Source organism: Erinaceus europaeus, chromosome 1, assembly GCF_950295315.1.
Source record: "Erinaceus europaeus chromosome 1, mEriEur2.1, whole genome shotgun sequence".
NCBI lineage: Eukaryota > Metazoa > Chordata > Mammalia > Eulipotyphla > Erinaceidae > Erinaceus > Erinaceus europaeus.
In genome coordinates, this window is record NC_080162.1 from 92,237,952 (window position 1) to 92,263,109 (window position 25,158).

The 25,158-nt window shown below is 38.3% G+C and overlaps 1 non-coding gene across 1 annotated transcript; it reads left to right on the top strand.

The window, feature by feature from the left end:
• The first annotated feature begins 24,779 nt into the window (after positions 1–24,779).
• LOC132542708 (U6 spliceosomal RNA) lies at positions 24,780–24,885 on the top strand. The gene has a single exon (XR_009553678.1). It is a non-coding gene; the product is annotated as a U6 spliceosomal RNA (small nuclear RNA).
• Positions 24,886–25,158: the final 273 nt, after the last annotated feature.

Sequence of the window (25,158 nt, forward strand, 5' to 3'; positions counted from 1 at the left end):
TTCTCCTTCTCCTTCTCCTCGAACTCCTCCTCCTCCTCCTCCTCCTCCTCCTCCTCCCATTCTTCTACTTCTTCTTCTCTTCTTCTTCTTCTTCTTCTTCTTCTTTTTTTTTTTCCTCCAGGGTTATTGCTAGGCTCGGTGCCTGCACCATGAATCCACCACTCCTGGAGGCCATTTTCCCCCTTTTGTTGCCCTTGTTGTAGCCTCGTTGTGGTTATTATTATTGCCATTGTTGACATTGTTCGCTGTTGGATAGAACAGAGAGAAATGGAGAGAGGAGGGGAAGACAGAGGGGGGAGAGAAAGATAGACACCTGCAGACCTGTTTCACCACCCGTGAAGCAACTCCCCTACAGGTGGGGAGCCTGGGGCTTGAACCGGGGTCTTCACGCTGGTCCTTGTGCTTTGCCCCACATGCGCTTAACCCACTGCGCCACCCTCCGACCCCCCTCTTCCTCTCCCTCTCCCTCTCCCTCTCCCTCTCCCTCTCCCTCTCCCTCTCCCTCTCCCTCTCCCTCTCCCTCTCCCTCTCCCTCTCCTTCTTGTCAAGAAAGAAAGAAGACAGGAAAAGGGGTCTGTGGAAGCTAGAGAGTGGACACAAATCACAGAAAAAAAATTGCACCAAACAATATAGAAAGGCCCAGTTTCACTAACGAACATGTGTGGAATGCACCTAAGGCAGGTATCCCAAAAGCTTTGAAATTTGAACTTTTTATTGTTTAATAATAAAAAAAAAAACCTGCTGCTTCTGATGGCTATTCCCCCCTTCTGTTTGAGAGGATAAAGAGGAATTCAGAAAGGAATAGAAGACATAAAGAGATACCTATAGCACTGCTTCACAGCTTGTGAAGCCTTCCTCTTCTCCACCCTCCACAGGGGGCTTGAACCCAGGTGCTTGTGTGTGGTAAACTGGGTGTGCTACCACCTGCCACCTACATTTGTTTCGGATAAGTGGTACCTGAGAAAGCCTGTAACATTTATAAGTATTTTTTAAAATTTTTTATATTTATTTATTTATTCACTCCCTTTTGTTGCCCTTGTTGTTTTATTGTTGTAGTTATTATCGATGTCATTGTTGTTGGATAGGACAGAGAGAAATGGAGAGAGGAGGGAAAGACAGAGAAGAGGAGAGAAAGACAGACACCTGCAGACCTGCTTCACAACCCGTGAAGCGACTCCCCTGCAGGTGAGGAGCTGGGGGCTCAAATAGGGATCCTTTCACTGGTCCTTGTGTTTGGCACCACCTGCGTTTAACCCACTGCACTACTGCCCGACTCCCACATTTATAAGTATTAAAGAAGACTTTCTCATATAGTCTGAAAAAAATCACAAAAATCTGTTTAATATGTAATCATTATTAAATTAATTCATTTTAAAATTTATTTATTCATTAAATTATTGATAGAGTCAGGGAGAAATAGGGGATTGAGAGAGAGAGAGAGACTTGCAGCATTGCTCAAGAAACTACCTACCTGTGAGAAGAAACTAGGGCTTTGACCCTGGATTATTGTGCATGGTAACTTATGCACTTTACTAGTTGTGACATCTCCCATGCCTAAATGAATTCCTATAGGCACCAAATGTTGCTTAGCATCTATTAACTTGAGAAAGTTGTTTCTGTTGAAAATTAAAATAAGACTGTATCCTGGTGACAATGACAGTATTATAAATTATTTCCCAAAAAAGACAATGAAAGAGAACCAAGAATAGAGGTATTCAGCTTGTTAGATTATGTATACCCAAAATATACTGAAGTTCTAGCCCCTGTTAACTAGGTGTGTGACCTTATTTGGAAATAAGGTCATTGTAAGTGATCATGATGAATTCATTAAAGTTGGCACTAATTTAATGTGGTCGGTGTCCTTATAAGAAGAGGACATTTGGGAGGAGGAGCCAAGATGGCGACTTGCAAACAGTGGCTGGTGTGAGCTCCAATAAGCAGCAGCTTGTCACTGGGGATTCTCTGGATAGGGTGCCAGATGCTAGCATGATGACCACCAGACTTCCCTGGACAGACAACCCCACCAATATGTCCTGGAGCTCCAATTCCCCAGAGCCCTTCCCCACTAAGGAAAGAGAAAGACTGGCTGGTAGTATGCATTGATTTGTCAATGCCCCAGTTCAGCAGGGAAGCAATTACAGAAGCCAGTCCTTCCACCTTCCGCACCCTATAATGACCCTGGGTCCATACTCCTAGAGGGTTAAAGAATAGGAAAACTGTCAGGGGCAGGGATGGGATGGAGTTCTGGTGGTGGGAATTGTGTGAAGTTGTACTCCTATTATCCTATGGTCTAGTCAATATTTCGTTTTTATAAATAAAAAAATAAATTAAAAAAAGAAGAAGAGGACATTTAGACACAGAGTCAGACATGCTGTCTCTGCCAACATTTTGATCTCAGATTTCTAGCCTCCAGAGCTAGGAGACACTACATTTATTTCACTTAAGTCGCCCAGTTTATGGTGATGTTTAGAGAGCCCTAGGAAATGAATCACAGCCATTTAACAAAACCACACAATGACCAGATACACATTCAGGTCCAACTAATCATTAGTCCTAAAGGCTAATGCTAGGACTTCACTCTCACTCTAAAATCAGTTTTAATTAAGATTGTCTTGTCTTGATTTTTTTTGTTTATGTTTAGATTTTAAATGCATGAATTCCTAGGTAGCTAATTCTGTATTTAACTTGGCAAGCTGTCTTGCTAGCATATCTAACCAAATTTCCTTTTTTCTCCGTCTTTTTCAGTCAGGAAGTCATATTTTCCTCTAAGAAGTACAGATTTCAAGAAATATGAAATAAATAGAATTGCTTTTAACAAAATTCAACTGATTTGGGCTGTCAGTGAAGCTTTTTCACATGACTCAATTAGATCTCGTAAAGCTAAGCATTGGTGATTAGAAAGCTCTTCATTCAGCCGATCTTGGACGGACCTTGAAAAAAATCATGTTAAGTAAAATAAGTCAGAAACAGAAGGATGAATATGGGATGATCTCACTCTCAGGCAGAAGTTGAAAAACAAGATCAGAAAAGAAAACACAAGTAGAACCTGAACTGGAATTGGCTTATCGCACCAAAGTAAAAGACTTTGGGGTGGGTGGGGAAAATACAGGTCCAGGAAGGATGACAGAGGACCTAATGGGGGTTGTATTGTTATATGGGAAACTGGGGAATGTTATGCATGTACAAACTATTGTACTTACTATTGAATGTAAAACATTAATTCCCCAATTAAAAAAAAAAGAAAGCTCTTCATTCTGTGTCTTCATTTCCTATCCATCTACATATCCATCTTCAGGGACTGATATTATGGAAAACTTGGCTCATAGCACTTCATCAGAAAACTTTTTCCCCCAAACTAACATTTCATTGTCCTCTAATGCACTTTTAAAACATGGGGGACATGATCTGAGAGTAAGTGCTCAGTGATGTTTCTCCCAGTGCTATAGGGAATACGAGGCAGTTCCTAAGCCGACTTGTTCTTTCTGCCCATCAGTACAAACACAAACGAGTTATCCTTAAAAAATTGGCTTTTTTTTTTAGGTGTCACTCATAAGAGTTTGTTTCTGAAATAAGAACTGGTGATATAATGCTGGGTAGAGCGGCAGTGGACTACTGTGTGAAAGAAGGAAAGATGATTATTAGTTTGGTTTATCTGATGTGGAGAATTATAGACATAAAAAGTGTAAAGTTATTTTCACTTGTTTTAGTGGCACCTCCTACTGGGAACTGATGTTTCTGAAAGATGTAAAGAATAATTTTGGTGTGATTTAGGCCAGAGAATGTTCCATATCATTTTGTCTATTCTACCATCTCTCAGAAGTTGGATAACTTCAATAAACTAAATGTTTTAGGGGTTTATTACATGTCTTATAATACACTGTCTTGGGTATTATCTTGACATAATTCACTCAGTCCTTTTTCAGATGGGTGCTATTGTTATGGCTACTTTCATAGATGACAAAACTGAATGAGGAATGGTTTGAATAGACACTGAATCAGTAAATAGGCAGTTGCAACTCAAAAATTTAGCAAATAGTAAAAATGTTTTAGTTTATTTTTTAAATACTGGAAATCCATTTACGACATCTGAAAGAGCAGTAATGGCCCTGTGGGACTGAAAACAACTTTCTTCAACCTTTCTGCTCTACTAGAATACCGCTGTCTTTCCTTTTTTTTATTTTAATTTTTATTTGTTATTGGATAGAGACAGAGAGAAATTGAGAGAGAAGGGGGAGATAGAGAGGAAGAGAGACAGACAGACTCCTGCAGACCTGCTTCACCACCTATAAAGCTACTCCTCTACAGGTGGGGAGCCAGGGGCTCGAACCAGGATCCTAACTGGTCCTTGCACTTTGCACCACATGTGCTTAACCCACTGTGCTACCACCGGACTCCCTACTGTTGTCTTTCCTATGCCTGTTGGTATGTTTCATATTGGTTTGGTCTCCTTCCCCCCACCTCTGGGAGAAATTGGTTTGGCTCTTGCTAGTTTCTCCTCACTTTCTCTCCGTCCCCTATGCTACGTAGTTCCAGAGTTCTTGGGGCAGCTGCGTGAGGAGAAAGATGCAGAACAGATCTGTGTGGTGATTAGTTTAAAGGTCTCTCTCTGCCGCCAGAGGAGAAAGACAGGAGAGCACATGTTTTCCCACTCGTGAATAAAGCCTCTCTGCCCAGCCGTGTGTCTCTGGTCGTCTCTGTCTGCCGCACCGAAGCTAGCCCAGCCTGCTGGAGCCCCGAATTTTAACGACATATGCCTGGTGCTTTATGTTGTTCTTTTTGTTTCAATTAATGACTTATGTATTAATAAATTATTTGTTTTGTTATTTTAAATATGTGTTTTCCTAGAATACTGGAAAATACTAGGGATTTTTCTATAATTTCCTTACTTTTTCAGCATGCATAGGTTAAATGTCTACCATATGCAGACTCTGCTAGACCCAGAGGACGCAAGAGAAATCAAGCACCGACATTCAGTAACCTTTGCTGGTTAGCTATATTTTGATAGTTTCAGGGAAAAAAATCACCACTTCAGTACCAGGGAAAGAATAAGGGAAAGGAAAAAATGAAGGGGAAATATCTTGTGGGAATCCACCTTTGATGTCCCAGAAATGAAGATAGGACTTGTGCTGACTCCACTATTCATCTAAGCAAATGTTTCTTGTCTTTCTATTTTTTCATAAGTTGGATGAACAGATGTAAGTAGCACCCTATTAACCTAGTTAAAGGACCCCCTAAAACCCACTGTAATGAGAAATAGAGGTTGGGGATATGCTGGCTTCTAAATATCACAGGCTTATCTCCGCAGCTGGTAGAGCACTCTCTCCCTTTTCTGATCACAAACCTTGTCCTAAGCCATAAGCATTTGCTTGCATGAATGCAGATGTGTGGCTTTTTATTTTTCCTCTTTATCCTCCACTGAAACACAATTAAAAGGTCAACCAAGGATCCTCAACAAATTGTATGGGGTTCTGGGGAGCAGAAGCAGAGGGAGTGCTTTGTTCATGGATTATCTTGTTTAGAACAGAGCTCAAAAACATTTTGTTTCAAGCAGAGTTTTGTGCATTTCTCAATAAAAACAAGCTTGGAAAGGGCAAAAAGTAGCCTCTTTGTCACAGAGTCCCTGCATGCTTAAGAATCTAACCTCAGCAGTGGGGCTTACAAATGTCTCTACTCTTCCTAATAACTTTCCTGCTCTAGCCACTCAGTAAGAAGGATACTATGTTCCAAGAGATTCTGGAATAAGGACTATATACAATACTCAATGTCAGCATATATCAATAGGGAAATGAGTAAATAAAATAAAGAAGGAAAACATCCATGTAGGGAAGATAGGGTATATTAATGAGTAGTTACTACCACTATGGGAAATTGGGGCTCAATGAGCTGAGGAATTCTGGGAGTTAGTGTGGAGATGCCTCAACAATGACGTTTCCAAGGTGCTATGAAACTGAAATATATATGCCACAACTTCCTCTGTCATTGTTAGAGATCTTCTCTCAAGGGTTCAGATTCTCCAGTCTTTGAATACTCATTTTCATACAGAGAAAGATTTTCAAGGGAACAGTATAATGTTTACAGTAGGAAGTAGTTTGTGCAGAGGGTATACTACCAATCCTGTGACTACCAATCCTGGCATTATAAGCTCAAAATTGGTTGAAGAGCAGAGATCTAATAATTTCACCATATTCAAGGACATATATCCTGTCAGAGATATAAGACCGGTGTCCAAAGACTGGATGGACTATTTATTATATGGCAGTGATTGATGGAAAAGGAAAACAGATACTATGTCAATGCGGGAGAATCTAGTTTAGGCCTAGATATTCAAATCAGAATGTTTGTATACATGTGCTTACATAAATTGTCTGACAAGTAATGCATCTAAAGAGCCCAGCTTTTGGCTTCAATTAAAAAACAAAAAACCTGAAATTCTGACAATTCTAGGAGTGTTTTTATTTATAAAATAGAAATATTGACAAGATTATAGGATAAGAGGGGTACATTTCCACACAATGCCCACTCCAGAACTCCAAATGCAATCTTGTAGGTTAAGTAGTGACTTCCTTCCTCAGATGATGGGACATGGATTTCCTTTGGTTATAATTTCAATCTCTACTTATTGTTCCCTAGTCATTGAGATTAAAAGACACTCTGATTTAACAGAGTACTCATTTTTTTTTCTTATGTCCTGTATACTTGTTTCCTCTCCCTGTCAACTAGCTATGTGAATATTTTCAGTAATCACTGGAATATCTAATGGAGTATAATCTTCAGTAGTAGGATAACAGGAGAAAGATTCTGGGAACTAAATCACCTCTCTTTGCTATATTTTGGCAAAATTCTCAGTGGTAGCCAGTTTTTAATTTAATCTTCAAAATTACGGTGTTTCACTTTGTTTTCTTTTTTTTTTATTTAAGAAAGGAGACATTAACAAAATCATAGGATGGGGGGGTACAACTCCACACAATTCCCACCACCCAATCTCTATATCCTGTCCCCTCCCTACTAGCTTTCCCATTCTTTATCCCTCTGGGAGCATGGACCCAGGGTCGTTGTGGGTTACAGAGGGTGGAAGGTCTGGCTTCTGTAATTGCTTCCCCACTGAACATAGATGTTGACTGGTCGATCCATACTCCCAGTCTGCCTCTCTCTTTCCCTAGTAGGGTGGGTCTCTGGGGAAGCGGAGCTCCAGGATGCATTGGTGGGGTCTTCAGTCCAGGGAAGCCTGGCCAGCATCCTGACGACATCTGGAAAATGGGGGCTGAAAAGAGAGTTAACATACAAAGCCAAACAAATTGTTGAAGAATCATGGACCCAAAGGATGGAACAGTGGAGATAAAGTGTTGGGGGGTACTCACTGCAAACTCTAGTGTACTACTGCTTTCAGGTATATATTTGCCCTGCTTTATGGATACATATGGACATATGCACTATCTCCTATAACCTGGTCTATATCTAGGTTTTGGGACTTTGTTAGGAAGTGAACCACCTGGGATGGAGTAAGAAAATACTATGAAAGGAAATGTCTCACCTGAGTGATGAAGCTGAAGGGTTGTCATTCCACACCTGAAGTCTCTGGACACAGTCTGAAGTGAAGCATGCTGGGCTGGTACTCATTGTGTTGATTAGGTTGCGGTCAGCGGATGCAATATTATTTGATAAGAATTGGGAGAAGCATACGGGAAAGTAGGCCCTACCCTAGGGTCCCAGGACTGGGAGAAGTTTAGGCTCTATAGTGGAAATGTGAGGTTCCTGCTATATTAGGGTTCAAGAAGACAATTGATAGTTATTGTTAACATCACATAATTTGGTAATTGGGTTAACTTTGAAAAGTCCCTTTGTTAGACATACAATCAATTTTCCCCCCTCTCATATTAATTAAATAGTGATTTATATGACTACACTTTAATAGGTGTGTACATAAACACCATTCCCACCACCAAAAGACTGTGTCCCATCCCAACCCTCCCAGGAAGCTGCATGTCTATCTTCCCCCTCATCACAGGGTTTTTACTTCGGTGCCCTACTTTCAATTTAGTCAGATCCTGCTTTTAGTTTCCCTTTTGGATCTTCTTTCTCAACTTCTGTTGATGAGTGGGATCATCCCATACTCAACTTTATCTTTCTGACTTAACTCACTTAACATAATTCCTTCTAGCTCTGACCAAGATGGGTCAGAGAAGTTGAGTTCATTGTTCTTGATAGCTGCATAGTATTCCATTGTGTATATATACCACAGCTTTCTCAGCCACTCATCTTTTGTTGGGCACCTGGGTTGCTTCAAGGTTTTAGCTATTATGAATTGTGCTGCTATGAACATAGGAGTACACACCTCTTTTTGGTTGGGTGTTATGGAGTCCTTTGGGTAGATCTCTAGGAGAGGAATTATTGGATCATATGAAAGGTCCATATCTAGCCTTGTGAGAGTTTTCCAGACTGCTCTCCACAGAGGCTGGACCCATTTACATTCTCACCAGCAGTGCAAAAGGGTTCCTCTGTCCCCACAGCCTCTCGAGCATTTGTTGCTACTGTCCTTTTTGATGTTTCACTTTGTTTTCTTTACTCATTATTTTAGAGACAGTCTGACTAAACCCTTCCCACTCACAAAATTGCTAGTCAAAATATTTTAGGATGTAAGCTCAAACATTCTTTGTTTGCCTTATTAAAAATTAACTCAGGCAGATGGAGAATACAACATGTACTTTTGTTTTAGACCTACTTGTTGCCTCCTTCCTTTCAGCCATCTGCACATTAGGTTTTATAGAATCTCACTCCATGACGATCAAGGGTCTGGGCCAAGCAGTACTCTTAGTAGTGTTTCACAGTAGTAAGGTTGAAAGTAGTAAAGTAGTTATCTTGTTCAGTCACAGCAAGATACACAGAGTATAAGATGAATGGAATAAAAAATCTAGAGCTAAGATTATTTGGGCAAGAGTAGTGTAGCTCTCTAGGTTTCATGGAAGGTCATGAATGAGGTCTTAGAGCTTTCTTGTGCAGAAAAATCAAGAAAATTGTGTCTTGCTTTGTAGACATTTGGATTAAAAAAAATTAGAAATCTTATCTTGCCTTTCTGGTCATTTGCTGCCTGTTTCCTTACCACCTCCCTTGTAAAACTTTATACCACTTTGTTTTAACTTACTCATACATTGATTTCTGGAAGGGTCCATTGATTTTCAACTGTGTTCCATTCTTTCTTCAATGGTGAGCAATAGGGTAGATGAAGTGTCCCCTAGTTCACATAGAGGGTACAGTTTTTCAGAGATGAGGTCATAGGAATTGATTGCAACATCTGCTCTATAACATGGTAAGCTCAGGGTATAGTGACAATAAATAGGAGGGACACCTGACATAGTTTTAGTGACAATGATATCTGTATTGGGGTGTAATTTTTGATCATTTTTTACTCCATATATAGATGACACTGGGAAAGTTTAAGAACTATTGAAAAAAGGCTATCATCCCACTGTCCTTGACCCTTGCCTGTACCCACACCCCTGAGTCAGAGCTTGGAAAGCTGCTGAGTTATCATAGGCCACCTGTAACACAGAATTTCTAATGTGGACCACAGCCTAAAACTTTAAAGCTAAATATTTTTTAGAGTGATCAACCCTCAAAAGAGAAAATTGTATATATATATATATATATGATATATTATCTATAGATATGTTTTATCAGTGATTTGATGTTTGTTTAAAAAATTGTAAGAAGTCCAGAAGTATAGTTTATGTGTCTCTGTGTGTCTGAAAGTCTCTGCACCCATCAATAAATTTCCTCAGCATACCCACTAATAACCAGTATACTTTTCAAAAATCTAAAAGACAGTTTGGTCACTTTTTTTTTTTTTGGCAAGCTCATCTGCTCTACTTATCTGCATTCTGCTACCAGTGAAATCTATCTTTCACTTAACACAATCATCTATAACTCTATCCATTTTAACCTGAAAAATATATTACCTTTTTAAATTGAAGACTGATATTAAATATATGTTCAATAAGTTCTTTTAAAAATATTTATTTATCCCTTTTGTAGCCCTTGTTGTTCTTATTGTTGTGTTATTACTGTTGTTGATGTCGTCATTGTTAGGACAGAGAGAAATGGAGAGAGGAGGGGAAGACAGAGAGGGGGAGAAAAAAATAGATACCTGCAGGCCTGTTTCACCTCCTGTGAAGTGACTCCCCTGCAGGTGGGGAGCAGAGGGCTTGAACCAGAATCCTTACGCTGGTCTTTGTGCTTCAAGCCACATGCGCTTAACCCACTGTGTTACTGCCTGACTCCCTGTTGAATAAGTTCTTTATCTTCACATTTGTACATAGAAATTTGAATATGTATATACACATACATTTTACATAAAAGGTACATTCTCAGGCAGAAGTTGAAAAACAAGATCAGAAGAGAAAACACAGTAGAACCTGAACTGGAATTGGTGTGTTGCACCAAAGTAAAAGACTCTGGGGTAGGTGAGGGGAGGGGAGAGTACAGGTCCAAAAAGGATGACAGAGGTTTTATTGTTACATTAAAAACTAGGAAACGTTATGCATGTACAAACTATTTTATTTACTGTCTAATTTAAAACGTTAATTCTCCAACAAAGAAATTAAAAAAATGATTTTAAGTTTTAAAAAAAAAAGGTACACTCAGAACTCTAATATGTGCTTTTTCTTTTTTAATAGGCAATGATTCACAATTGGGAAGTGGTATTTTTGCTAAGCATCCAGATAAATCTTAGGATATGATTATTGAGGGGACATGGCAAATTTAAAATACTCAGTTGCACCAGGTAATCTCTAAGTCTTATGGGTCATAGTGAGGAAACAATGGAGGACTCAAAAAAACAGTGATTCAAGCAAAGTAGAGTGTATTCTCTCCTCTCTATAAATCCTACAGAGATATTCCTGACCTGAATGAATCTATGCCTCTAGCATTATTACTAATATTATTTTCCTTTCAATCTAAAAGAGAAGGACACCACAGTACTCCACCCCTGTGCATGGCCCTTTCATTATTACTGGGAACTTGATACTCAGTCTGGATCTTCATGCATATTAAAGTGTGTGTATCTCCTGGGTGAGCTATTCCCTGGTTCCTGATTCCGCATTTTGTCTATTGTTATCAATATATCCTTATTTTCTCCTCCATACATACATTTTGATCCCTCTCCTCAGAAGTGTTGTTCTCATTAATCTCTTCATTATCTGAGAATAGCCAGTATTTAACAACTTTATAGACCTAATGTTATTTATTTCCTGGTAGTGGTCTGAAGAAATTTTGACATATTTTTACTTTATAGTTAAAAAAACTGGGACAGAGCTGTTTGATAACTCACCCATTTGTATACTATATACAAATGATTTTAAAATGGAGGGGGTGGGCTCATGTAGAATATAGAGCCAAGAAAACATAAAGTAAGGCCTAGAATCATGGGAAATGCTATAATATAACACTGTTTTAAATATTCATATATATATATATATATGTGGGACTATGTGAAATCTTGGTAGAGCTTAGGGAAAACTCCCCCCATCCTTGGATGGAGGTCTGAAAAAGACACCCCCTTGTTAGCCTCTCTCATAGAGATGAGCAAAGGGGAAAAAGTCTCCCAGACTCAGTTTCCCCTTGCAAGACTCTCAAGCCCACAGAAATCTCACAGTTTCTCACATGGTTGCCTGCTTTAAGGTTCATTCACAAAGGAAAAACACACTCCATCTTACACCTCAACACCAGACAGTGAAGCCTCAGAACACTATTTCCTTATGTCCTTTGATATCTATGATTTACATCAAGTTTTGTTTATCTTCTCTCTATCTAAACCTACTGGTTTAACCCCTATGCTTCTCTCAAATGCCTTTAGATAATTAACTTGTTTGCATCATGGAGAATAATTGTCTTGACCTTTATGTATCACATCAATTCTTGTCATACCAGCCCCCTACCATAGGGGCAAGCTGACCTTTAAGAGACCTGTAATTTCTGACGTATTTGAAAAATGTTCTTTGTTTAAATCTCTATATAAACCCAAGCCCACCCCCAAATAAATGAGAGTATTTGTATCAGAATCCTCCCCGGTATCGCTTGTCTATATCGCTGAGCCCTCGAGCTAGTGAGGGGGAACCGATAAGCTTACCTTTCTGGCTGAGAGTCACCCCACGTGAGTCCCAGCATATATATACACATATACATACATACATATATGTATATATATGCCTTTAAAATGTTTTGGGAACACCTGAATTAGCATGACTTGGTGTTGATGAGCAGAACCTCTGACCTACTAGGTATGGACAAAATGTCAGGATCTCTAGATTTATGGCAGATATTGTGCAGGAAGATTTAGGGACAAGACTCCACTAAATCTGATTCTTCTTTCAGTGACTAGTGGACTCATATATGACCTTTATGTGGACAGGAGTAATGAGAACAGTTAAAGTCAAGAAGGAAAAGGCACCTGGGCAAATACTAATGTTAGGGATCCAGACTCAGTCAATATCTGCTTAGAAAAAAAAAAAACCTTAGATATACCTAGTTTAGCAATTGGCCTTCTGTTTGCTGGGATCCACAGAAGACCCATTCTTGACCCACCTGATGATTATGTAGAGTCTCTGAACAGATAACAAGTTGTCTCAACAAACTTAGTATTGGCTACACTAGAAACTCAGCTTGAACTTCTCATCCTCATATTGGAGCAGATAGGGGTAGACTCTAAGCGTCAGTATATTGAACAATTTTGAGGCAAAGTACTGTGTCTCCATAAAAGTTGTACTCTGGATAGCTATCTTTCCAGTATTAGCATTCCTTTCTGCAAAGTGAATCCCTATAAAACTCTTTCTGTAGGATTGAGAGAGTAGAAAATCACCACCCTGTACTTTTCAAGAATCACTGTTTTTGGAGTCTTCTATTCATACCTCACTGTGACATGGAAGGCTTAGAGATTTCCTGGTAAAGCTGGATATTTTAAACTCTGAAAAGTTCCTCAGTAATCATACTCTTAATCTTAATCTGTATGTTTAACAAAAGCATTACTTCTCTGTCTAGGGTACAAAAGGCTCCAAATTATTCAATCCCCAGAATCACCATAAGCTAGAGTTTAGTAGTACTCTGAAAATAGTAATAACAAGAATTTAATAATAATAGGGCTGAGGAGATAGCACTGTGGTTATGCAAAAAGATGTTCATGACTGAGACATGTAGACTCACCTTCCCAACTGAATCATTGCCTGTGGAAAACACACACTGGGGCTTTGTTTTAGTATTTCATATAGTGACAAAAAGACACAAAGATCAGAGTAAGACAAGGATAGAGAAAACCATCATTCTTATTCATGAATAAATGAACACTTCTCCCTGAACCCCAGGCTCTTATTCTCCACCTGTTCTATACATCATCTGTGTGGACATTAGAAGAAACCCCTAAAGCTTCCTTTACAGAGACTATCTTGGGTTTCCTACTAAAAAATGAATACATTTCCAGTCAAAGACTATACAATCAGGTTATTTAGATTGTAACTGTCTTTCCATTGCCAGTTTATGTTGGTTTCATTACTAAAGTTACTTTTCTAACCATACTCCTCTACTGTCTCCTTCTCCCTCTGCTTCAGTGACTTCCAAAAAATTGTTTATCCCTTGAATGTGTCCTTCAGACTTTCAGCCTCTTGTCATTGTTCTTATTATTTTCACTTCTTGAAATGTCCTACATATTGCCATTTCTGAAACTGTCCTTTCTCTGGAGACTAGCTTTCACAATAAAGTCTTCTTTTATACCTCCCAGGAGACTATAAACTTATTGTCTTTCATGCTTGTAAACCTTTGCAATAAGCCATTATTATACCTCTTAACATGTTTTTTTTTTTTTTTTTAATGCTATAGTGACTTTTCCTCCTAGGTAAGGAGTTTCTGGAGGTTAAGCAATACTTCATTTCATATACTACAATATGATGCAAATTAATGTCATCCCTAAACTACTAACTCAGTTTATGCCTTGGGTTTGTAAAGATAACCTATTGTCTTAACTGACTTAAGCAACCTGCAGGGATGAAGCTGAGTAGGTTGGGAGAAAGATTATGGACTATAGAATCAAACATACTTGGTGGAGTACTAGTGTATTCATGTACTGTTTTCACTTCATTTGTTTCTCAGAACTTTCAGTTTTCTCCTGTGGAAATCAAGATTATAAATATGTGATGAGAGATAATACCTAGATGTCTGACTACTTCGTGCCTGCCCTGGCAACCTTCTATATGAAGCAGATTTGTGCTCAGGAGAATGCCCCAAACACACTCTTGATTACTATTTGATAGAATCTCTATATCTAAATTCTTCTGTGATTCCTAATTTCATGACCTAGTTGGACTTTCTTGTGACTAAACAAGTTAGTTCTTCTCATAATCCAATGCATGCTTAGAAGGCTTTCTAAAAAATATTCTCTCTCTATCTTTCTCCTTCTCCACTTTAGCTTTTCTATAATATGGGCAATAGTCAAGGACCCTATCTTACTTACTGATTTTAAAAGAAAAGATAACCACCCTCCTGTAAAAGGGTATTTCTGCAGTCTAGATCTGTTTATAATCTTTTTCCTATGAAATTTCCTGTCTTCATATACTGGCCTGTTTGATTAATTCTATTTCTGAGTGTGTCATTTTGTCTTATATCAATTTCAGAGGTCCCCCTTGTTGGCAAGATAGGTAGACAGGTTTGTGTTTGGGGAAACTCCCCACCTTATATATAAACCAGTTAATTTAATATTAGCTGTATGACCCAAACTATGAAAATATGTGCTGAGTTAAAAAAAAAAATAGACTGATACTGGCACTAGGCTTTTTTTCTAGTCAACTGTGACACATTAAGAAGCTTTCTTAATGCTTTTGGGCTTCAATTGCAGAGTTCAGACTTACTACCTACGGCTATTATAAGCATCAAATAAAATAATGTGTATGGGCTGGGGTGAAGTCAAGATGGTGACTTTGGAGCTGCAGTTGTCATGAACTCCAAGTGGCAGCAACTTGCAATTGAGCATATACTGGATAGGGTAGGATACTGGACCGTCTATAGGAGGGTGAACATGGGCTGGTCAGAGTGACACCAAAATACACTCCCATAACTCTCTCTTGGGCTGACAAATGGAGATCAGTGGGACAAAGGAAAATCTTTTGATTATTTCTGAGCTCACCCCCACACCCCAGTACCAGCCCACAGGGGCAGCACAGCTGCTCCTAGCAGCCTCCCCACTGAGCTATTTTCTTTACCAAGATTCCTGGCTCACCAGGAATGTCATTCCAAGCCTCTTCCTTTAACTACTCTCTTTTTTTTTAAGTGACTTGAGCTCTATTTGAGTGAGAAAATACCTGACCAGTCAAGGCCTCATCCCTGCAGGGGAAAGACTACCTCGAGAGTTTTTTTTTTTTTTTTTTGGATACTTCTTAAAATTGGCTGTCTTTGCTCAGGCTGCCTGAAGCCAATCAAGCAGACTGACTGCTGCAGACTGACTGTTAGGAGTTTTCTACTCTATTTTATTTTATTTCTACTATTATTATATACATGTGTCCCTTTCCCATCTACCTTCTTCAGGCTGAGCAAAATTAACTGTTGTTTTTTCCATTGCTAGGTGACTGGGTGTCCTATCCTTTATGAGAGGAACTTGTTTCTTTCTACCTCTTCTCTCCACTCTCCTTTTACCCTCCTCCTAGCCAGTTAAATAAAACAACAAACAAACAAACAAACAAAACTTTTTCCTTTCACTGCTCTTCCTTTTCTTTCTTTCTTTCTTGCCTTTTTAAAAATTATTCTTTTCTATTTTCCTCCTTCTTTTGTTTTCTAAATTCACTGATACTCGCTTGTGAATTATTTTGGAGAAGAAATCTGACTCAGAGTGGACTGTGTGTGTGTGTGTGTGTGTGTGTGTATGCGTGTCTTCTCTACTTCCCTTTCTCAGCTTTCTATTCCTAGAATTTATAGTGGACAGAAGATTTGCATAATTATCTATTCTTGCTTTCCATTTTTTCCTGTCTCTTTCTTTTTCTTTGTTTAGTTGCTAGGTTTTCTTGGACTGGGGGTGTTGTTTGATTAAAGTTATTGGTTGAACTGCATCAATCCTTGCCTCAGTTACTATTGTTGTAATTTCTGAGGTTGGTGACTGCACCTGTGATGCAGGTCTTTAGGATAGCGTCAAAACACAACAGCTGAAGAACAACAGAACATAAAAATAAAAACCACATCTATAATTAAAAAAAAGGTTAAATCAAGAGCAAATAAAACTGCTACCACAATGAATCAGGACAGGAGACCAGAAGAAACTCCAAATCAGTAATAAGTAACCATAGATAAGAAAAGTATGCAAGCAATAGTAAACCTAATAATCACAGAAATGAGGACAACTATGGAGTTAAGGGCTATCAGAATTAGGGAAACAACAGAGGAGAACCTTAAAGAAAATACAAGATACCTCGAGGTAATTAGGGAAATGAAAGCTGAAAGGCCAACTAGCAGAACAAGCTAATACTACAACTGAACTGAAGAAAGAAGCTGAGGGAAGGGAAATAAGATTAACAGAAGCAGAAAACAGAATTAACAGACTGAGGATGAGCTAGAGATAACTAAGAAAGAGGCAAAAGAGATCAAAAAGCGATTGAGAGACACTGAAAACAACATCAGAGACATATGGGTTGATCTCAAAAGAAGTAACATTTGTATAATTGGCCTACCAGAGGAAGAAAGAGAGGAAGAGGAAGTAGATAGTCTAGAAATAAATCAGAGCAAATAAATAATTTTTGAATAATGGCACTACATTACATTAAATCCATAATATCAACAAATGTCAGTGGATTAAATTCACCCATTAAAAGGCACAGAGTGGGAAGATGGATCAGAAAACACAACCCAACCATATGCTGTTTGCAAGAATCTCACCTAACTCAACAAGACACAACCTTAAAGATGAAAAGATGGAAAACTATTACACAGGCTAATGGGCCACAAAACAAGTCTGGAACAGCCATTCTCATCTCTGACACCATAGACTTTAAATTAAGTAAAGTAATAATAGATAGGTAAGGACATTACATACTGATTAGAGGATCAATCAACCAAGAAGATTTAATAATTATTAACATCTATGCGCTCAATGAGGGACAAGCTAAATACATCAAACACCTACTGAAAGAACTACAAAAATACATCAATAGTAATAAAATAATAGTGGGAGACTTCAACACCCCACTTTCACACTTAGATCAATGAAGTAGAGTCTCAACAAGGGAATTAAAGAATAGATTTAAAGACTAGACCTTCTGGAAATTTTCAGAGTTCTTTACCCCCCAAAACTGGAATACACATTTTTTTTTCAAATCCACACAGCACATATTCAAGGATAGACCACATCTTAGGCCACAAAGACAGTATCAATAAATTCAAGAGCACTGAAATCATCTCAAGTATCTTCTCAGACCACAGTGGAATAAAGCTAACATTTAATAACAAAGAGAAAATTACTAAAAGTCACAGAATTTGGAAACTCAACAACAGTCTGCTTAAGAACTGCTGGGTCAGAGAGGCACTCAGGCAAGAAATTTAAATGTTACTGTAAACAAATGAAAACAAAGACACAAGTTATCAAAATATTTGAGACACAGCTACAGCAATATTGAGAGGGAAACTCATAGTCATACAATCCCATACTAGAGAACAAGAAAAAGCTCAAATAAATGACCTTACTACATGCCTTAAGAATTTAGAGGAAGAAGAACAAAAGGACCCTAAAGCAACCAGAAGGACAGAAATCACTAAAATTAGAGAAGAAATAAACAATATCAAAAATAAGAGAACCACCCAAAAGATCAATGAAGCCAAATATTGGTTCTTTGAAAAAAATTAAACAAGATTGACAAACCCCTAGCCAGATTCACTAAAAAAAAAAAAAAAAGGAGAAGGAGAAGACCCAAAAGATCCAAATAAATAGAATTGTAAACAATAGAGGAGCTATCACAACTGACACCAAGAAATCCAAGTAATAATGTGAGACTTCTAGAAGAACTATATGCCACCAAGGTAGAGAATCTGGAAGAAATGGAAGAATTCCTGGATACATATACACTTCTAAAACTGAACCAAGAAGAACTACGAAATCTAAATGCTCCAATCACAGACAAAGAAATCGAAACATTATTAAGAATCTTCCTAACAACAAAAGTCCTGGACCAGATAGCTTCACAAACAAACTCTACAAAACTTTCAGGAAACAGTTAATACCCATACTTCTAAAGCTCTTCCACAAGATCTAAGAAAACAGGAACACTCCCTTCAACCTTCTATGAAGCCAACATCACCCTGATACCAAAAGAAGATAGGGACACAACAAAAAAGGAAAACTACAGACCATTATCTCTGATGAACATAAATGCCAAAATATTGAACAAGTTCCTGGCCAACCAGATACAGTAGTATATCAAAAAGATTGTTTATCATGACCAAGTGGGATTTATCCCAGGAATGCAAGGCTGGTTCAACATATGTAGGTCAATCAGTGTCATTCACCACAACAATAAAAACAAAAACAAACACCACAGGATAATCTCAATAGATGCAGAGAAAGCCTTTGATAAATCCAACACCCATTCCTGCTCAAAGCACTACGAAAAATGAGAATAGAATACAAAATCAGTGTACAAGGATCTGTAGCATTTCTTTATGTAAACACTAAATCTGAAGAAAGGGATATTCAGAAATCACTCCCATTCACTGTTGCAGCAAAATCAATAAAATACCTAGGAATAAATCTGACCAAATAAGTAAAAGACTTGTACACTGAAAAATGTGAGTCACTATTCAAGGAAATAGAAAATGATACCAAAAAATGGAAAGACATCCCATGCTCATGGATTGGAATAATTAATATAATAAAAATGAATATTCTCCCCAGAGCCTTATACAAATATAATGTAATACCCATTAAAATTCCATCAAGCATCTTTAAGAGAATATAACAAAAACTACAATAATTTATCTGGAATGAGAAAACACCCAGAATTGCCAAAAAAAATCTTGAGGAAAAGAAACAGAAATGGAGGCATCACACTCCCAGGTCTCAAACTATATTGTAAGGCCATCATTATCAAAACAGCCTGGCACTGGAACAAAAATAGCCACACAGACCAGTGGAGCAGAATTGAAAGCCCTGAACTAAGTCCCCGCACCTATGGACATCTGATCTTTGATAAGGGGTCCCAAAGTATTAAATGGAGGAAGGAGGCTCTCTTCAATAAATGACGCTGGTAAAACTGGGGAGAAGCATGCAAAAGAATCAAACTGAACCACCTTATCTCACCAGAAACAAAAATCAACTCCAAATGGATCAAGAACCTGGATATTAGACCAGAAACTATCAAACACTTAGAGGAAAACATTGGTGGAACACTTTCCCACCTACACCTCAAGGACATCTTTGATGAAACAAACCCAATTGCAAGGAAGACTAAAGCAGAAACAAACCAATGGGACTGCATCAAATTGAAAAGCTTCTGCACAGCCAAAGAAACTATCAGTCAAACAGAGACTCTCCTACAGAATGGGAGAAGATCTTCAAATGCCATACATCAGACAAGAGACTAATAACCAAAATAAGAGCTCAGCAAACTTAGCAACAAAAAAGCAAATGACCCCATCCAAATTGGGCAGAGGATATGAACTGAACATTCACTACCGAAGAGATCCAAAAGGCTAACAAACATATGAAAAGTTGCTCCAGGTCCCTGATAGTCAGAGAAATGCAAATAAAGACAACATTGAGATACCATGTCACCCCTGTGAGAATGGCATACATCAATAAGGACAGCAGCAACAAATGCTGGAGAGGCTGTGAGGACAGAGGAACCCTTCTTCACTACTAGTGGGAATGTAAATTGGTCCAGCCTCTGTGGAGAGCAGTCTGGAAAACTCTCAGAAGGCTAGACATGGACCTTCCATATGACCCAGTAATTCCTCACCTGGGGATATACCCCAAGGACTCCATAAAATCAAACTAAAAAGATATTTGTACACCTGTTTTCATAGCAGCACAATTCATAATAGCTAAAACCTGGAAGCAACCCAGGTGCACAACAACAGATGAGTGGCTGAGAAAGATGTGGTATATATACACAATGGAATACTGTACAGCTATCAAGAACAATGAACCCACCTTCTCTGACCCATCTTGGACAGAGCTAGAAGTAATTATGTTAAGTGAGCTAAGTCAGAAAGATAAAGTTGAGTATGGGATGATCCCACTCATCAACAGAAAGAAGAACAGAAAGGGAAATTAAAAGTAGGATTTGACTAAATCTGTAGTAGGGCACCAAAGTAAAAACCCTGGGGTGAGGGTGAGGGTGACTATTCAGCTTCCAGGAGCAGCAGCGGGGTGTGGAGGTTGAAGGTGGGATGGGACACAAACTTTTGGTGGTGGGAATGGTGTTTATGTACATTCATATTAATTTGTAGTCATGTAAGTCACTAATTAATATGAGAGGGAAAATTGATTATATGTCTCAAACTTTTTAAAGCACAGATCTTTTTAATACACAGGCTGAGTCTTTGATATGTTGACTCACTCAAAAGACTAGGCCAGGGAGAATAGAAGCAACTTGTGGCACAGCTATATACAAATAATGTCACAGGACATAAATTATGGTGATTATGGTTATTATACAGCAAATCCTAACAAAGGGATTTTTTAAAGTTAACTCAATTACCAAATAATGTGATTATAACAATAACTATCTATTGTCTTCTTAAACCCTAAGACAGCAGGAACCTCACATTTCCACTATAGAGTCTTTATTTCCCCTAGTCCTGGAACCCTTGAGTTGTCCTGGAGCTCGGCTTCCCCTGAGCCCCACCCTACTAGGGAAAGAGAAAGGCAGTCTAGGAATATTGATTGACCAGTCAATGCCCATGTTCAGCGGGGAAGCAATTACAGAAGCCAAACCTTTCACCTTCTGCATCCCACAATGATCTTGGGTCCATACTTCCAGAGGAATAAAGAATAAGAAAGTTATCAGGGGAGGGGATAGGATATGGAGATCTGGTGGTGGGAATTGTATGGAGTCGTAACCCTTTTAACCTATGGTTAATGTTTCCTTTTTTTAAATAAATAAAAAAAATTAGAAGATAATGAGTATGGCACTCCTGTTGTGGTAACTGGCAAACATAGGTGTTAAATACACAGTGACACTTTCCTTGTCTTTTTAAAAAGTTAACTCAGGATATCTTACATGGGAAGGTACCTAGGTTTGAGTCAGGCTTCCACATCCTGGGGGCAGCTATGGTCTCTTTCCCTCTCTCCCCCAGGCTCTCAGTCTCTGTTTCAGAATTCTATCTGAAAATATTGGCTGAGAGCAGTGAAGCCCTGGGGTTTTCTATTAAAAATAAATTAAAAAATTAACACAAAAATAGACTTCCCTTATTTAATCATAAACTGTCAGCTTGTTAGGAAGGACTCTTAGAAACTCAAGAGCTAAGGGTCTTGTTAGTTATATTATTTCATCATTCTTTTCTAACAAAGAGAAAAACACCAGCAAGGAATAATTCTAAACTATCTGTTGGAGTGAACACTCCTTATCTATCTATTCAACATGGTCAAGGCTCCAGGATTTTAGTCTGGTAGTACCTATTCCATGTCACTTGCATCCTAGGAGCTGACTGTGCTCCTGGAACGTCACAGATATTGTTGACCCTTAGAAGAGTTAGTTTCTGAGATTTTATTAAGTTAAAATGGAGTTATTGCCCCTTCTTCTCTTACTAAAAGATTTCTGAATTTTCTCACTATTATCTGACTATTCCCAGCCATTTGATATTCTCAGTACTTCTTTGAGCTAAGCTTTTTATTTCCATGAGAGATTTTTCTCCTTTTTAAAATATGTTGTGGGTCATATATAGGGAATTAGAACTGACTAACATGTCATCTTCATGGTTTAGTTCCAAAGCCATCCACTTTTTTTTTTAGGAGGGAAAAATAATTCAATATTGCACATGGTCTTACTAGAATATCATTTCTAGAGCATGAAAAGCAGTAAATCTCCTCATTCCCTGCCACTAGAAAAAAAATCTATGATTTATCAAGGCCTTTATCCTGCCTTCTCCCCCTAAATTTGCAGCATAGCATCTGTTTTAGATACCCCATTTGTACATATTTCCAGTGACTCAATATACTCCACTATATTCAATGTACTCCATCTTTAAGAAAGGATTTTAGTAAATTCCTGTTGTGCCCCCTGCCTTCACTAGCCACTGCCTGCATTTGTGCAGATTACCAGTCCCTAGCAGCATGCCACTGAGACTTATATCTGTCAACCTTTGTAAAACTGACAAATTATGATGCAGATCACTGGTCATTCTATATTAAATAAAAATAAATGTGTTTTCTAACAACTATAACAAATGGAGACATTGTCGTTGGTTATCATGAGTCTTCCACTCTCTACAGGACTCAATAAAATTATATAAGGAGCATAAAAACTCCGGATATGCAACCTGTTCTTTGTTCCAGCCATTTCTTTTTTCCAGGAATAAAATGCTTTTCACCTTTTTTTTTTTTCCTTCTGATATTTTTACTTGAAGTAAAGTTGAAGGAATCATCCAATTCAAGAAGATTGCATTTCCTTATTTCAGATATATTTTTCACATGCCCACAGAGTTTGTGAAAATGCTCTTTGGAAGCAGGGATGATGAAGTGTGGCCAGATTCAGAATACCAAAGTAAAGTCCTGCTCTCCCCACATTTGACCTCAAGTGAACAAAGACAATAGATGGGGAGCTTGAACAATCTTTTTAATTTTTTATTAATGTATTTATAAAATAAAAATATTGATAAGACAGTAGGATAAGAGGGGTACAATTCCCAGCACCAGAATTCCATATCCCATCCCATGCCCTGGTAGCTTTCCTATTTTTTATCCCTCTGGGAACATGGTCCAAGAATCATCATGGGGTGAAGAAGGTGGAAGGTCTGGCTTCTATAATTGCTTCCCCACTGAACATGGGCATTAGCAGGTTGATCCATACTCCCAGACTGTCTCTCTCTTTCTCTAGTGGAGCAGGGCTCTGGAGAGGTACAGGTCCAGGCTACATTGGTGAGGTCCTCTGCCCAGGGATGTCAGGTTGGCATCTTGGTGGCATCTGCAACTTGGTGGCTGAACAATCTTTTAAGAGAACCAATGTAGTGAAAGTATTGTAAACATTAACTTGAGGGTCAAATTACTATAAGCGTGAGTATGATAGTAGCCTCAGTCTTGAACATCCCCATACTCCACTTACTCCTTCAATGTAATGGACCTGAATAATTCTACTTTATTCAGCTTTTGTGAAAATTAAATACACCAATGCATGCAAAATCTGAAGGGAATAATTGCTGGTACTTACTAGATGCTTCATATTTCCTAGGAGTGAGGACCTCTGTGCCAGACAGCTTTAAATTCTAGAGTTTAGCAATAACCGAATGTCAGAACTCTAAATAAGATTGGGTAGGACTGATTAATCAACAACCAAATGGTTGATAGTTTTTCCATGAGGTAAATGTTAATTAACTAGAGAGAATGCTGAGGATTTTTCCTCTTCTCACTCAAGCTCAATATGGGTTTATTTATTATAGTCCTCAACTTTTCATCTCTAATAACACATTGGACTAGTCATAGTCAGGAATCCACAACTTTGTTGATGATCTGATTCTAGGTTTACATTTCTTCACTGATCCATTTTCCAGTTCCTAGCTTTGTGATTTTCCTCACCAAGACAAGGATTTAGCTCACTGGCTTCTCCCACCCCTGCCCCATTTCTCCCAATTGAAACAAAGTATGACCTCAGTGGAGACACTTCAGTGATATACTGACTCCATGAATCCTCTGTGTCATAGTGGTCTTCCCCATTCACACAGGCTATGGTTTATTCCTGTCACCTTGTACTGTGTCCTTCCAGTACACAGGCAACCTGAGATCATTTCAAGATTGTATGTTTGTATGTATGCTTGCCTCCATGTTCAAAGCCACATCACTGCACAATGAAAACACACACACAGGCATTTAAAATAATACATAGGCTAAATCAGCAGTACTCTAAATGTACCACTTAATAATAAAAGAAAACAATACTTAAAAGCACTTATCCACACCTACATTCTCACATATATGTGTGCACCCAGCATTATAAGCACACATTTATCATGTGACTAGTCTATAAGAGTATGGAGTACATAGAGTATAATACACAGAGTATTTTTTTTAAAGATTTTATTTATTTATGAGAAAGATATGGGAGAGGAGAGAGAAAGAACCAGACATCACTCTGGTACATGTGCTGCCAGGAATTGGACTCAGGACCTCATGCTTGAGAGTCTAGTGCCTTAGCCACTGTGCCACCTCCTGGACCACAGAGTAAAATTCTTGTTCTTATCATATTCTTTTTGTGAAAAGCTTGCCATAGATTCCTAGATCAGCAGGACAATTCCAAATCCTATTGCAATCTGCCAAGAAGAAATAAATAAATCTATTAGCCCACTCTTTGCTTGTTTCATCATTGTGACAGCTTTTCATAGGTCTACATTTATCAAGTTCCCAAACTACCTGACAACCAAGATTCCACCACCAAGCTGCAGGTTAATAGCTCTTTAATCTCTATTTAATTGGTCATTAATAATTTCAGTGCTATTTTTTCTGTTAATTGATCAAAAACAGCCTCCATGTAAATGAATAATGAAATTTGGGAAAATGAAATAATGAAAACTTGGGAATGAATTTTTGTGTCATCAGGTAATCAACAGAAAATGGTGTGCTTGCTTCGGTTGCACATATACTAAAACTGGAATGATACAGAGAAGATTAGCATGGCCCTGCACAAGGATGACATGCAAATTCGTGAAGCGTTCCATATTTTTTGTGACCCAGAAATTACTTTGTATTTTGTAAATAATAAAGTAGCATTTGTTTAAAAAAGAAGAAGGAGGAGGAGGAGGAGAAATAGAAGAAGGAGGAAAAGGAGGAGAAGAAGGAATAGTGACCAAAACATTACTTGATCAATTTTCAGATTTCTTTAAAATGTTGCAACTGGCAGAACCTGTGGGATTCAATTACATCAACATTTTCTAAATGGTGATCTACAAATGCTTAAATAATTTTCTAGGGAAAACAATATTCTGTGATTAAATATG